At 46.2% G+C, this 14,108-nt stretch overlaps 1 protein-coding gene across 2 annotated transcripts in view; it reads right to left on the bottom strand.

Annotated features, from left to right (window-relative positions):
- JAK1 (Janus kinase 1) overlaps window positions 1–9,724 on the bottom strand; it is a 146,089-nt gene extending 136,365 nt beyond the window's left edge. Inside the window, exon 1 of one of the 2 annotated variants that reach the window (XM_043963458.1) lies at window positions 9,157–9,724. The gene's annotated coding sequence lies outside the window, so the exon portion shown is untranslated. The remainder of the gene's footprint in view (window positions 1–9,156) is intronic. The other variant, XM_043963456.1, reaches the window with a different exon arrangement.
- Between the last annotated feature and the right edge of the window lie 4,384 nt (window positions 9,725–14,108).

Below are 14,108 nucleotides of genomic sequence, written 5' to 3'. Positions count from 1 at the left end.
GGAAGAAAAAGCATTAAGCTAACAGTGAATCACTGAGGTTCAACAAGAACCAAATTCAGCAACCTTCCCCTTGTTTTTAGTACATTTCCTTCCCTTCTTCCACTCCACCCCCCAGCTGCCAATATGTCTTAGTAAACATGACCTGAGTTTGAATCCTGCCCCTGTCACTTCCTGGCAATGTGACCCTGGAAAAGTCACTTGCTCTTTCTCATCCTCCTCTGTAAAATAAGGGGTTTGGGGGACAGCTAGGTGGTACAGTGGATAGAGCACTGGCCCTGGAGTCAGAAGGATCTGAGTTCAAATCCTCAGACACTTGACATTTACTAGCTGTGTGACCCTGGGCAAGTCACTAAACCCCAACTGCCTCACACACAAAAAATGTGTGTGTGTGTATACATATATACATATATGTGTGTGTATATATATATGTATATGTGTATATATACATATACATATGTGTGTGTATGTATATATAATGTGTGTGTGTGTGTGTGTGTGTATATATATATATATATATATATATATATATATATATATGGGGGTTGGACTGAATGCTTCTAAGGTCCCTTCCAGATTGAAAACTCATAGCTTGTGATTATAAACATAAAATGTTATTATCTTGTGGGGGGGGCAGGGGCAATGAGGGTTATGTGACTTGCCCAGAGTCACACAGCTAGTAAGTGTCAGGTGTCTGAGCCCAAATTTGAACTCAGGTCCTCCTGAATCCAGGCCCAGTGCTCTATCCACTTCGCCACCTAGCTGCCCCCTATTATCTTTTTAAGCTTCTCTCTAATCTCTATTTCAGGGGCTCTTAACCCTGTTAATGTCACTACTCTTTGGTAGTGGTGAAACCCACATCCCCATTCTCAGAATAATGATTTTTAAATGTATAAAATAAAATATATAGGACTACAAAGGAAAGGGCAACTAGGTGGCACCATAGAGCATAGAACAACAGGATGATTTCAGGAAGACTCATCTTCCTGAGTTCAAATCTGGCCCCAGGCAAAAACTAGGTGTGTGACCCTGGGCAAATCATTTAACTCCATTTGCCTCAGTTTCCTCATCTGTAAAATGAGCTAGAGAAGGAAATGAAAAACTATACCAGTACCTCTGTCAAGAAAATCCCAAATGGGGGCACGAAGAGTTGGACATGGGGCAGCTAGGTGGCGCAGTGGATAGAGCACCAGCCCTGGATTCAGGAGTACCTGAGTTCAAATCCGGCCTCAGACACTTGCCGCTTTCTAGCTGTGTGACCCTGGGCAAGTCACTTAACCCCAATTGCCCCGCAAAAAAAAAAAAAGAGTTGGACATGACTGAAAAACAACCAAACAACAACCAAGGAAATCAATTATACTGAAATGGTTATTCAAATATTTTAAAAACAAGGTCACAGACCTTAAGAATACTGTGAGAATTTGGGGTATAGCGAGTATAGAAAAATAAATGCCTGAAATTTTAGAAAATCAGTAACTACTGGATATAGCATTTTAATGCCTGCTCATTGATCCTCAGAACAACCTTGTGAAGTAGGTAAGATTAGAACTTATTCTTCTCAGTGATTCAGATGCAGAGAAGTACAATAACTTTCCCAAGGTTACATAGCTCATTAGTACAGAGCTAGCATGAGAATCCCGATCTTCAGACTCCTATTGCAATGCTTTTAAGATGCTCTATTTACAGCTAACTGCCTCAGAGTCAGGCTGAATTGAATTAACTATGCTGTGCCCAGTTAAGTGATGTGGTGTCTTGTATGGTCCTGGCCAAGCACAGGGAAGGGAAACGTTACTATTATATATGATCTTCTCTATGGATATTCTGTGGGTAATATGAGTACAGCAGAGCAGAATGAACACTAAAGTTATGCAGGACCAGGAGAAGTGAGTTAAAAGATTAGCTGAGCTCCCTACCCTGAGCAGCTTACGCAGCCTCATTCTGCCTCAGTTTCCTTATTTGTAAGATAATGCTCCCATCTCTCCTACTACCCACCTCGAAACTGTTGTATGGATGAGAAACCATAAGGAAAGCACATTATAAAACATTAACCAAGACATAGGTCAGCTAGAGTTATTATCGTTGCTATTAAAACAAACAAAACCACAGGACTTGTGGTTTCATTGGTATAGCAAGCTCCCCCTACCAAAACATGGGCCAAAGGAAGAAGATAAAATGGGGGAGGAGAGCGGTAAACGAGGAGAGCTTGGAGGAAGAGTAAGGAAAAAGGAAAATGAGACAGAAGAGAGAACTGCAAAGGAAATGCGTTTATCACTAGAAGTCAAAAGGGACGTAGAGGGGTGGACCAGGAGTCTTCCAGGTCCCCAGACTAGTGCTCCAAGATAAGGAATCTGCAGAGACTTGGAGCTTAGCACAGTGCCTGGTAGAAAGAAAGAACATAAAGTCTCTTAAGTTAGAGGAGTCAAATGCTGTCTCTGCTGCCTACCTGTGAGGCCTTGGGCAAGTCACTTCCTTACCTCCTAGGGGGATGGACTAGATGACCTCCTTCCCATCTCTCTAAGCATCAGCTTCCTCCTCTGTAAAATTATGACTCTAAATCTGATGACTAAACAGATGGAAGTGGGGGCAACAGCCCAGTAGGCGAATTTGCTCGATCCTGGTCCAGTGGTGTGGAAGGGCCACGTGGAGGTACAGAGCAAGAATGAAGGGGCTTCCAGACTCTGAAGCCACCGAAAGTACAATATGAGAATGAGTCTAGTAGGCTGAAAGTCAAGGGATCTGGGTTCTTCCCCCCATTCCATTATTATAACAGAAAATCTACAGGATCTGGAGTTAGAAGACCTGGATTTTGCTACTTACTGCTTGTGTGATCTTAGGGAAGTCACTTGATTTCTCTGGACCTCAGTTTCCCCATCTGTAAAATTGGGATATTAGACTAGGTCATCTGTAAGGTACCCTCCATGATGCCTCCCAAGCATTCAGTTTGGCCACCAAGTTTCTAATGATTTAAGACAATTCTTTGGGCTAGAAAAAAAAAACACCTTCTTTGGCAGCATATTTCCATCTCAGAGAATAAATCCTGTAATAATCATATGATGAGGGCAGCTAGGTGGAGCAGTGAATAAAGCACCAGTCCTGGAGTCAGGAGGACCTGAGTTAAAATGTGGCCTCAGACACTTGACACTTACTAGCTGTGTGACCGTGGGCAAGTTACTTCACCTTCATTGCCCCACCCCACAAAATGTTATTAATAATCATATGATGAGCCCTTTAGAGCAGGATGGTGTTATTGGTGTGTGTTTTGAATAAGGGCAGCAAAAATACCTGATCCAATCAAGGCAGTGAAAGTCAGGAAGGAAGCACAAGTCTTAGTCTAGCCACCAAGAGTCCTTGGTGGGGTCACTTCAGATAAATGTGTACAAAGCCCCTTGGGCTCTTCTGAAAAGCCATGTTTCTGACATACTGAGCTGCAAGGAATTAGTATCTGGACTAACATCCGAACTCCTTGGTTTAACGTTTGAGGCCTTAAGGATTCTGCTGCTGTCTCCCCTTCCCCAGAGAACCACAGTATTCATAGCCAGAGGGCCCCCAGAGGCTATCTTTTCTGATCCAAACAATTTCTTAAACATCTCCCATGGGCTGGGTACTGTGCCAAACGTTGGGGATATAAGGAAGAAGCAAAACCAGTGTCTGTCCTCATTAAACTTCCAGTCTAATAGACAGCAAAGCATATAAATCAGGAGATCCCAAAGAGACCCAGAATGGATTAAAGGTAACCTTTGAGGAGATGGGGATGGGACTGGCAGCTGGCACTTCAATAATGATGCACGTTTTGGCAAACATAACAAGGGGTCATCTAGCCTTGCTTGAAAATTCCCAAGGAAGGGGGGCCCACTAGGCAGCTGGGTGGGGCAGTGAGTCGGGCACTGGACCTGGAGTCAGGAAGATGTGAATTCAAAACACACCTCAACTACTTCTTAGCTGTGTTACCATGGAAAAGGCATTTAACCTTTCTTCTGCCTCAGTTTCCTCAGGTTGCTATAAATCAGATAACATGCAAAATGTTTTGCAAACCTTAAATAACTATAAAAGTGTTCCCTATTATTGTTGTTATTATATAGCATAGAATATCTGCTATTGGCATGATGCTGTTGATAATAAAAGCAATAATTCATGATTATGGTATTCAGAGTCCTACATAACCCTTCTTCAACCCAGACCCTCCCACCTTTCCAGTCTTCTTACTCCTTATGTATTCCCCCCACTTAGACTCCAGTCCAGTCACCCTGGCCACCTCGTGGTTCCTTGAACAAGACCGTCCATCTCCAGATGGTGGGCATTTTCACTGGCTGTGCCTCATAGCTGGAATACTCTCCCTCTTCATCTCTACCTCTGGCTTCCCTGCCTTTCTCTCAGCTTCAATTCTACCTTGTACAAGAAGCCTTTCCCAACCCCTCTCAATGCTTGTGTCTTTCCTCTGTGATTCTTTCTTCTCTACCCTATAGCCCCGCAATATTTGTTGGCATGTTGTCTCCCCCATCTGAGTGTGAGTACCTTCTTTGTATCTTCAGCACTTAGCAGAATGCTTGGCACACAGTAGGCACTTAATAAATGCTTACTGACTGACGATGATGATATCTCTCTCTCTCTCACACACACACACACACACACACACACACACACACACACACACACTTTGGGACAGCTCTCCTTGTTAGAAAGCCTTTCCTGGGGGCAGCTAGGTGGCGCAGTGGATAGAGCACCGGCCCTGGAGTCAGGAGGACCTGAGTTCAAATCCAGCCTCAGACACTTAACACTTACTAGTTGTGTGACCCTGGGCAAGTCACTTAGCCCCAATTGCCTCTCTAAAAAAGAAAGAAAGAAAGAAAGAAAGAAAGAAAGAAAGAAAGAAAGAAAGAAAGAAAGAAAGGGAAGAAAGGGAAAGAAAGAAAGCCTTTCCTGATATCAAGCCTCAGTACGCCTCTTGGCACCCTCCACTGCTCTTCATTCTTTCCTCTAATGCAGAACTGCACAAGTCTGGTCTCTCATCCTCTCTCTCACCTACAAGACAGTCCCCCAAAGACTGCAGACGGCTCTCATATCCTCCCTAGGCCTGCTCTTCTTCATGTCAAACATGCCCATTTGCTCCAACCAATCTTCACGTGGTATGATTGTGAGAACTTCAATGTGGTACCCGGCACATAGTAAGCACCAAATACAGTAAATACTCGCTCTGTCGGCATCTCATCATCCTATCTACCTGCCTACAAGCCTGCCTGTCCTGAGTGTTTCTTCTTTATATTCCCCATTTTATCACTCTTTCCTAAAATGTGCTGCCCACAATACTCCAGATACTCCAAGGAGAGCAAAGTGGAATAAGAAAGACTCTTTATTCATGGAAGCTCTGTGTTCTCTTAATGCAAGCCAAGAGCATGTTAGTTTTGGGGATTTTTTTTAGATACTATGTCATAATCTTCTCCTATATTGCACTTGGGGTCCACTAAGACACTCAGATCATTTCCAGACAAACTACCTAAACATGAAATCTATGCTCCTACTAACCTGGTCTACTCTTGGTCTTTCTGATGCCTCCAAATGCCCTTTGAACACTTTTCTTGGTTTCTTTGCTCCTCACACCTGGAATTCCTTCTCTTTTCCTCTCTATCGATTCATGCTTTAGCAGCCAGATCACATTTTACCTCTTATTCAAAAAGCTTTCCCTGATTGCCCCGTTAGTTATCTTGAGCACTATTGATCCTTGGCGTCCAAATGCTGTGTTGCTACAAAGGCCCACGATAAACATGACAAGTTTGGCACACCATGGATTCCTCTGTTTCTCCCAAGGCAATCCACCCAACCTCCAATATTGCCAGGTATGGGGCAGGTGTTGGTCATCATCATACTGTCTCCAGATCTTTAACAGTATTCTCAAATGCAGAAAGATTCTGAGATTCCTTTAAGGAATTTTAATAGGACACTGCAGGGATTTTAAAGATTTTTTTCTTTCCATTAAAAAAAAAAACACAAATACATTTGACAGGGAAAAGAAATCCAGATAGATCAGAATCAAATCCCAGGTCTGCTACTTCCTACTTGTGTACCCTTGGATAAATCATTTTCTCTCTGAGATTTAATTTCCTCATGTATAAAATAAAAGTTGGGGTGGGACCTCTAAGGTCCTTCCTTGCCCACTCTAAATCTATCATAATATGAATAAAAGTAATTATGAAGAATTAGTAAATTAGCTAAACAAATCTGGGTTCAAATCCTAGTTCTGTCACTTAATACATGTGTGACCTTGGACAAATCACGTCTACCCCTGTAAGCATCAGTTTCCTCTCTGGTAAAAACAAGAGATGATCCTTTCTAGCTGCCTGCTCCAGGATTCTATGATATTAACAGTGTCTGCATGACTGCAACATGGACATTAATTCTAGCTTGGAACATTTGAAATTGCTTTTCCAGAGGGAAGATTCCCTGCCTCAACCTTCTCAGAAGATCATTGATCCTTTCAGCAAAAACAGTCACTGGCTAACATTTATAACAGCCTTTTCCTGACACTTGGTTATTGAAAAACAACTGCTACCTCCTAAAGCAGGTATTATGATCTAGAGTAATTTGAAGTTCAGAAGGGATGATGTAATTAGCCCAAGACCACACAGACCCAGAGCAGCCAAGATGCAGACTGGAATGCTGTAGATTCCAAAGGCAGTACATTTCCTGCCTTCATACCTTTGCCCACACAGGCCTTCCTCCTTGCCTTGAATTCTCTCCCTCTGTTACATACACCTCTTGTAAATCGATTTCCTTCCAAGGCCCAGCTCAAGGACCCTCCCTACAGGGCTTCCCCCCCCTTCTCCGCCCCCCAACTATTGTGCTTTCCACTTTCTAATTTAGACAGAGTTTCAGAAATCCTCAGAAGACATCTAGTCTAACTCTTGTACAAATTTAATCTATATTTATAAATGTATCGATGAGGGAATTATAGCCTAGAATAGTTAAATGACAAGAAGGGGCTAAGCCATTCAATGCCTGAAACAAAATTCGAACCCAGGTTGTCCTGATTCCAAGTTTAGCACTCTATAGGATGTCTAAATGGGAGGGGCATTGTGTATAACATTTGTTTCACACCTATGTGGATGTACTGGGATGGGGGAGGGAAAGATGATTTTTAAGAACCCCCTTCAACATTATACAGACTCTGACCTGCTTCCTGTAATTCATTGCAAGATAACACTCCTGGGATGGATTTGTGCAGAAGTATTTAGTCTGTGCACAAAAGATCATGGGGGTCCACAACGTGCTGAGTCTATTTTCCCTTAGTCACACATATTCTTGGCATGGATAGTACCTGGAACGGATCACATTTGGTGGCTGCTCCCATGCATATCTGGTAGGTACCCCGCTACCATCCGCCTTCACCGCAAAGTACAAAGTGGAGGAATTGGTGGCAAACTTTCCCAGAGCCCTTCTTAAGCATCGATTCTGAATCCCCTCTCACCACCAAGCGAAAAAGCCCATGATGCCTAGAAACCAAAGGCAGATGGACAGACAGACAGCAGCCCGATGGGGCCTTGAGGCTTCAAGAAAATCGACAGATCGGTGGAGAGGAGCCAGAACAAATGCTTATCGTTTTCAACATCAAAGAAATGGAAGAAAAAAGAAAGCCCCTCCCCCAGGCCATCGGGTTCCGAAGGTGTCCTTGCACAAATGTACACCCGTCGATTGATTGCACTCGCATGGCCCCAGACAACAGAGGAGGTCTCAGAGCTCATGGTCAAGTCGGGCTACCAGTCTACCCTTTGGAGCCCGACACGGCTCCCAAGACTTTTAGGGCTTTCAGGGATGCTAAACTGCGGCAGAGCTCAATAGCCCGTGGGCATCCTTGTGCTTTTATTGGAAAACCCACTTTTCATTGCGATTCCCCTGACGGCTCCGGAGACAGAAGATGGCAGAAGAGCATGATTTCCACGGTGTCCGGGGGCCCTCCATGAAGCACCACCGCCCACCCCCTAGTCTGTTCTCCTAAGTGCCCTGGGGTTCAGGCAGAATGTCTGTCTCCTCAATGCGCCTGGCTGCACACACCTGATCCCAAGAACCCTTAGTCTCTCGTCTCTCTGGAACCTTCTGGGCAACTATGAAAACATCCCACACGCGAACAGCCCACATCTACCTATCAGTTCTTGGGGCCTCGGGGGGGGGGGGGGTCATTCTTATCCGACTCATCGCGAGCTATTCTGTCCAGCCCTGATGCTTCTGGGTCTGACTTGTCTGTCTGCGCCCCTGGCCCTGGCACAGGGAGGAGGGAAATAGATGAGAGATCTAGAGGCTTGGCTTCAACTTATTCCTTCCTTAAAGGTGAGAGCAGAGATAATCCGAGGTGTTTTACTGGGGTCCTCCCACTCCTTTCCTTCGGCATCCCTCCCCAGCTAAAGAGTCTCAGTCTCCGTGGTGGCGTGGGGGAGGGGTCGGTCGGCGTGGCACTCCTTCCTTGAGCACTGAGAAGGGGGAGGGGGGGCAGACATGTCTAAGCCCCTACTAGTCAGTGCCAGTGCCGGGGCACGGCTTCAGCGAGTTCACAGTGGGGCGTGGAGAGCAAAGACTAGGTGATAGCTCGTGAGAGGAAGGAGGACAAATCTCTCCCACTCCTCCCTCATCCACAGCGATTCTGCTTCTACCTTAGCCTCCGGGGGGTCAAGCTTAGAGCCCAGAAAAAAAGAGAAGTGTCCTCGACCGCCCGCAGCCCCAGCACCCCCCCCAACCCCGCCCCACTCTAGGGGCCGCACGCAGGATGTACTTGGCTGACATAAACAGGATGTCAGACGGCGCGTTCCGATCTTGTTTAGGAAAACTTTGGATTTCAATTCACCGTCTCAGAGCTGGGAGTGAGGGGGTAAAGACAGGGGGGCCCTAACCTGGGATCTGCTGATACCGGCCGATCCCAGCTGAGGACCCTAGGGGAGGCGTTGGCCTCCCTCAACCCCCAAACTGGAAATCCCCGCTCCCGCCCGCCGCTGTCCCCAGCCCTCGGGTGGCCCTGGGGAGCGCCCAACCCCCCCCCCGCCCCGGCGCGCCATGGTGAGGGCAACTGTGGGAGCTTTGCCCCCCCCCTCGCCGCGCCCTGATGCCCCCCCACTTCCTGCCCCTTCTGGCGGACCCCCGCCGCCCCACTGCTGCCCCTTCCCCTGCCTTGGCACTCACCACTTCCGCGTGTTGCTCGGGCTCCACTGGCACGCAGACAGGCAGGCAGCGGCCCAGCCCCCGGGCCCCCGGGCCCAATTCGACGCGTCTCGCTAGGAGGCCAGGCCCGCGCTGCCACCCCGCATGGAGCAGAGCGGGGCAGGCCGAGGGGAGGCAGTCTGGGCACAGGGCGCAGACTGGACCGGGGGCACAAAGATTGCCGGGGACCCAAGCGTACCGGCTGCAGTTAAGCCAGCCAGGTCCCTTTGCTCGGCTCGGCTCCGCTCGACTCGGCTCGGCTCGGCTCAACTTTGGGGCAGCGGCCTGGGCTGCTTCGGCAGTCCAGCCCCGCCTTCCCTGCCCGTTTCGGCTCCGCCTCTCCTTGTCCCTCCCCTGTCTGGGGAGGTGAGATAGCCGCCGAAGCCTCTGCCGCTGGGCTCGGCCTTCAGTGCCTCTGGGAGGGCCACCCCGCCCCCTCCCCACCTCCGGTCAGCTGGGGCTGGGGCTGGGGCTGCGGCTGTGGTTGTGGCAATCGCCCCGAGCAGGGAGTGGAAAGGCAGCCGGAGCCCGCCCGCCCGCCAACTGACATCACGCGAGTGACAGCCCAAGCCTGGAAGGGAGATGAAGGTGGAGGAGGGGAGACTGACAGGCCAGGGCTTGGGCACCGCGGCCACCTCCTTCTCTGCCTTCCTCTGCCATTTCCTCCCCCCCCCCCCGCCCCCACCGCGCTAAGTCATCATTCGACTTCTAGGTGAGAGGAGTGAGAGGACGAGCAGATTTGTCCATCCAGGTCTCCCGAGGCTGCGGTGCTCAAGTAGATGCCCAGCACCCAGAGGGATGAAGGCACTGCCTTGGCTCGCCTCCTACCTCTGCTCTGGGGGCATTGAACCGGGTAAAGGAGAAACTGGGACCTTTTACTATTTGGTTTCTTCTTTTGTAATCTGGAAAGAAAAAGACTGAGAGGAAAGGGCAGAAAAGAGACAGAACCTAAGGCCCAAACGATGTGGCCAAGATAATAACGGGTTGGTTTTGATCCCTGAGGTCAATAAGAGGAGCCAGAATAGATCCGGGGCCAGCTTTCAAGTCCCCTCATGAAGCCTTGAGTTCAAGTCTTCAGATATTCTGATTCTATGACTCTGGTACATCTGCAGACTCGGGCTAGAAATGATCTTCCAATCCAACACTTTCCTTCTTCCAGAAAAAAAAAAAACAAAACAAAACCAAAGGTCAGTGAATTTATGTGATTTATCCAAGGCATTGAATTTGAAATATTCCCAGAAGCATTGGCAGAGGGAATTCACTCACTGGAAGGCCCCTACACCAATAAGATCAAAGCTCCTGTCTCAGGTTTAAAAGCAAAAACAAAGTTTCCAAAGCATTCTTCCCATGTCAACCAGGTGACGTGGTATAGAAGAATGGAGCATTAGACTAGAATATCTGGATTTGAGTCTTGGTTCTGCTGTTAATCAAGCTTACTTAGACTGATTTGGACTCTCTGGGCCTCAGTTTCCCTACTTGAGCTTAAATAATATCTAAAGTCCCTTCCATTACTAACCATCTAGGCAAGGTAAGGAGCTTGCTCTAATACTTTAGGGCCCACAAATGTGTTTCCTAAAAAACCCATTGGGATAGGTAGTATTATTTCTGCCATTAGTACAAATAAGGAAACTGAGGTACAGGGAAGTCAGAGAGATAAAGCAAGTTGACCATGACACACAGATGTGGTATGGGAAAGGTTCTGGTCACCTGACTCCAAGTCTATCAATCTTGTGACTAAACAAGGATGCCTCTTGCCCATAGGAATCAGGGACTGAAATTTGCATATTTAAGACTTGGGTCTCCTATCTTTAGTAACCACAAATCAAATCATGTCTCCACAACACTTCGCTCTGAGATCAGTTGTGAGAGTATTTCTTTTTTTAATTGAACCTGTGATATCATTGGGACGGGGAACTTCAGGTATGTCAAATTACTCATCTCCCTTGTGACCTTAGCAGGCTACCTGGGGCCCTGAGATAGGGAGAAACTTAGTCAGAGACTCCACCGAATTTGCCTGAGGAACAGGCCTTGAATTTTGGGGCTTCTGACTCTGAGGCCAGCTCTCAGCCAGAATACCACTTTGGAGATTCCGGGCATCTCCATACTCAAAGTGGCGAAAATGAGGCAAATTTGTTTTGGTTCCTCTCTCTGCCTCCTGCATCCTCCAGTTGTGAGCACATCTGCTCAGAGAGAACAGGCTTAAAGAAACTCTCCCCTGGGAATAGTTAACCCTAGGTCATTAAGCCTCCATTACCTCTTTTGACATCTTACTCTGGCTTGGAGGGGTCAGTGGATTCTCGAAGACCAGGAGAGCAGAATACAAGTTCTCATAGGCCTGGGCAAGCTGGCAACCCTTTCAGTATTGCCTGGAAACAACCATCTGAGGACCAGTCTAGCAATGAGAGCCTTGTCATCAGAGGAAGCTCCTTGCCAGGTGGGGCACAGGGCCATGCATTTTGGGGCCACAGCAATTCTCAAAATTAATCTGCTAAAGTGTAAAGGGTTGTGATATGAGTAGACAGAAGAACCCACAAGGATGAATTCATAAACCCTTGAAATTTAGAAGTGCTGAACCCAATCCTGAGCAAGGCTTTGTTAAGGCATGAGCCAGGATGCAATACATTTTATCCAGTAAAAAGTGGTGGGACCCAAATCAAGTCGCTTTATTTGAAGAGGTAGAGCTGTCAAAAGACAGGGATCCAGGAAGACCTGGGTTCAAATCTTGCCTCCAACATTTAACAGATGGGTAACTGTGGCAAGTTATGACCTTCCTCAGTCTCATTTTCTTGAGATAGCATTTGTAAAGCACTTTGCAAACCTTAAAGGACTAGCAAAAAGAAAATCCTACTTCAGACATTTAGTAAGCTGTGTGAGGTTGGGTAATCAAGTAACCTTTGCTTCAATTTCTTCACTTGTAAAAGCAATCAACCAGTGAGCATTTATTAAACACCTAATATGTGTCAGACACTGTGCTAAGTGATGACAAAAAGAAAACAGGGATAATGATATTACTGACATCCCTGTGTAGTTGTAAGGATCAAATGAGATAATATACTAACCCCTTTGCAAACCTCAAAGGCTACAGTGATGATAGTGTTATCCTATGGGAACCACCCACAGAAGCTGATTTGTAAGGACCTTGGAGGCCCTCTGGTCCAAAAGGTCAGAGTCTCTTCAATATTTTCCCTGACAAGGCATCACCTAACCTTTGTTTGAAAACCTCCAGGAAGACCTTCTCCTGCCGATCGAAGCTAGTTCATTCTCCTTTCAGATAGGTCTAATCAGCAGCAGCTTTACTTTTGCATCCTCAGTGTTGGATCCAAACTCAATGTCACTATACACATTATGCCATCTCCCACCTCCATGCCTTTGCAGAGGCTCCCCTACCCCATGCCCGATATACTCTTTCAAAGACCAAATGGTAATATTTGTAAATTACTTGGCGCAATGCCTGGCATACAGTAGGCCCTTCAATGCATATGCCCTTCTCCCTTCCACTTCCACCTCCCCTCATCCTTCATAGAATCTCACCTGCCCTTTAAAGGAGAGCTCAAATGTCACCTTCTACTCAATGCTTTTCTGGATTTTCCCACCTCCCCTCCCCCCCCACGCTGTCAGTACTTTCCCCTTTCCCACCAAATTACATTTACTCTGTGAATATTGTATGCATATTTCCCTGTGCAATGTTGTTTTTCTCTCAGTAGATGTAAGTTTCCTAAGGGCAAGAATAATTTTCATTTTTTCTTTGTATTCCCAGCTACTGGCCCATGTTTTATCAGTGAAAACAACATTTAAAGAAACACATTACCAGATGGTTTGTCATTGTGGCATAGTAGGTAGCATGATGGATCTGGGATCTGAAAGGTATGAGTTCAAATCCTGGCTTAAATGCTTCCCGTCTGTGTGACATTAGGTAAATCACTTTTTCTCTTTCAGCCTCCACTTCTTCATGCATAAAACAGATAGAATTATAGCACTTACCTCCTACGCCCATTATCAAAATCAAATGAGATAACATATGCAAAGTGCTTCGAAAACTTGAAAGTGTTCGATACCACTTTATACTACTAAAAAGGGAAGGACCACTGGTCCTTTCAGTTTGACTTGCCCCTGAAACCTCCTCTCTGCCTTGTCTCCTTCTTTTAGAATGTGAGCTCCTAGACAGCAGGGACTGTCTTTGCTTTTTTGTTTCCATGACCAAGGTTTAGTACATAATAATCATTCAGTTTTTTTTTCAGTCATATTCCTGGCCTCACTTGGGATTTTCTTGGCAAAGATGCTAAAGCCATTTACTTCTCCAGCTCCTTTTCAGATGGAGAAACTGAGGCACACTGGATTAGGTGACTTAGGCATGGTACCTCACCACTTCACCACCTAGCTGTCAAGCACATAATAAATTATGAAATGCTCATTCATTCATTCTCAAACCCTAATTTCTTCTATACTCAGGAATCTCAGGCTAAGCAAGAAAGGTAACTTAAAAAACACCACTATTTGGGAGCCAAGGACTCTTCACTGTAATTGGTTAAGTTTTTAAATGTAAATTCAAAATCAGCTGCAGCATCTGTTGGAAAAGGGAAAGATGCTTGGGAACACAGTATCTGCCAGCCATCTCCAAGGCAGCTGCTGCAAGGTAATAGACATTATAGTGACCTGTATGCTCTTATCTCCCTAAATAGACTGATTGCAAGCTCCCGGAGGGCAGGGACCAAATCTCACTCATCTTTGTATCTCCATCAGGGCTGGCACAGGATCCAGCCAAAAAAGAAAATCCTGCTTCAGACATTTAGTTTGCTGTGAGAACCTGGACAATCACTTAACCTTTGTCTCTTTCTGTTTCCTCATATGTACAATCAGTGAACATAGAACAGCCTGGTATCCAGAAGATATTTTCTCTAATTTTCATTTTTAGTGGTATCTCTTCTTTTTTCAGG

This window comes from Dromiciops gliroides, chromosome 4 (assembly GCF_019393635.1).
Source record: "Dromiciops gliroides isolate mDroGli1 chromosome 4, mDroGli1.pri, whole genome shotgun sequence".
NCBI classification, from domain to species: domain Eukaryota; kingdom Metazoa; phylum Chordata; class Mammalia; order Microbiotheria; family Microbiotheriidae; genus Dromiciops; species Dromiciops gliroides.
This window is presented reverse-complemented; position numbering and strand designations above follow the sequence as displayed.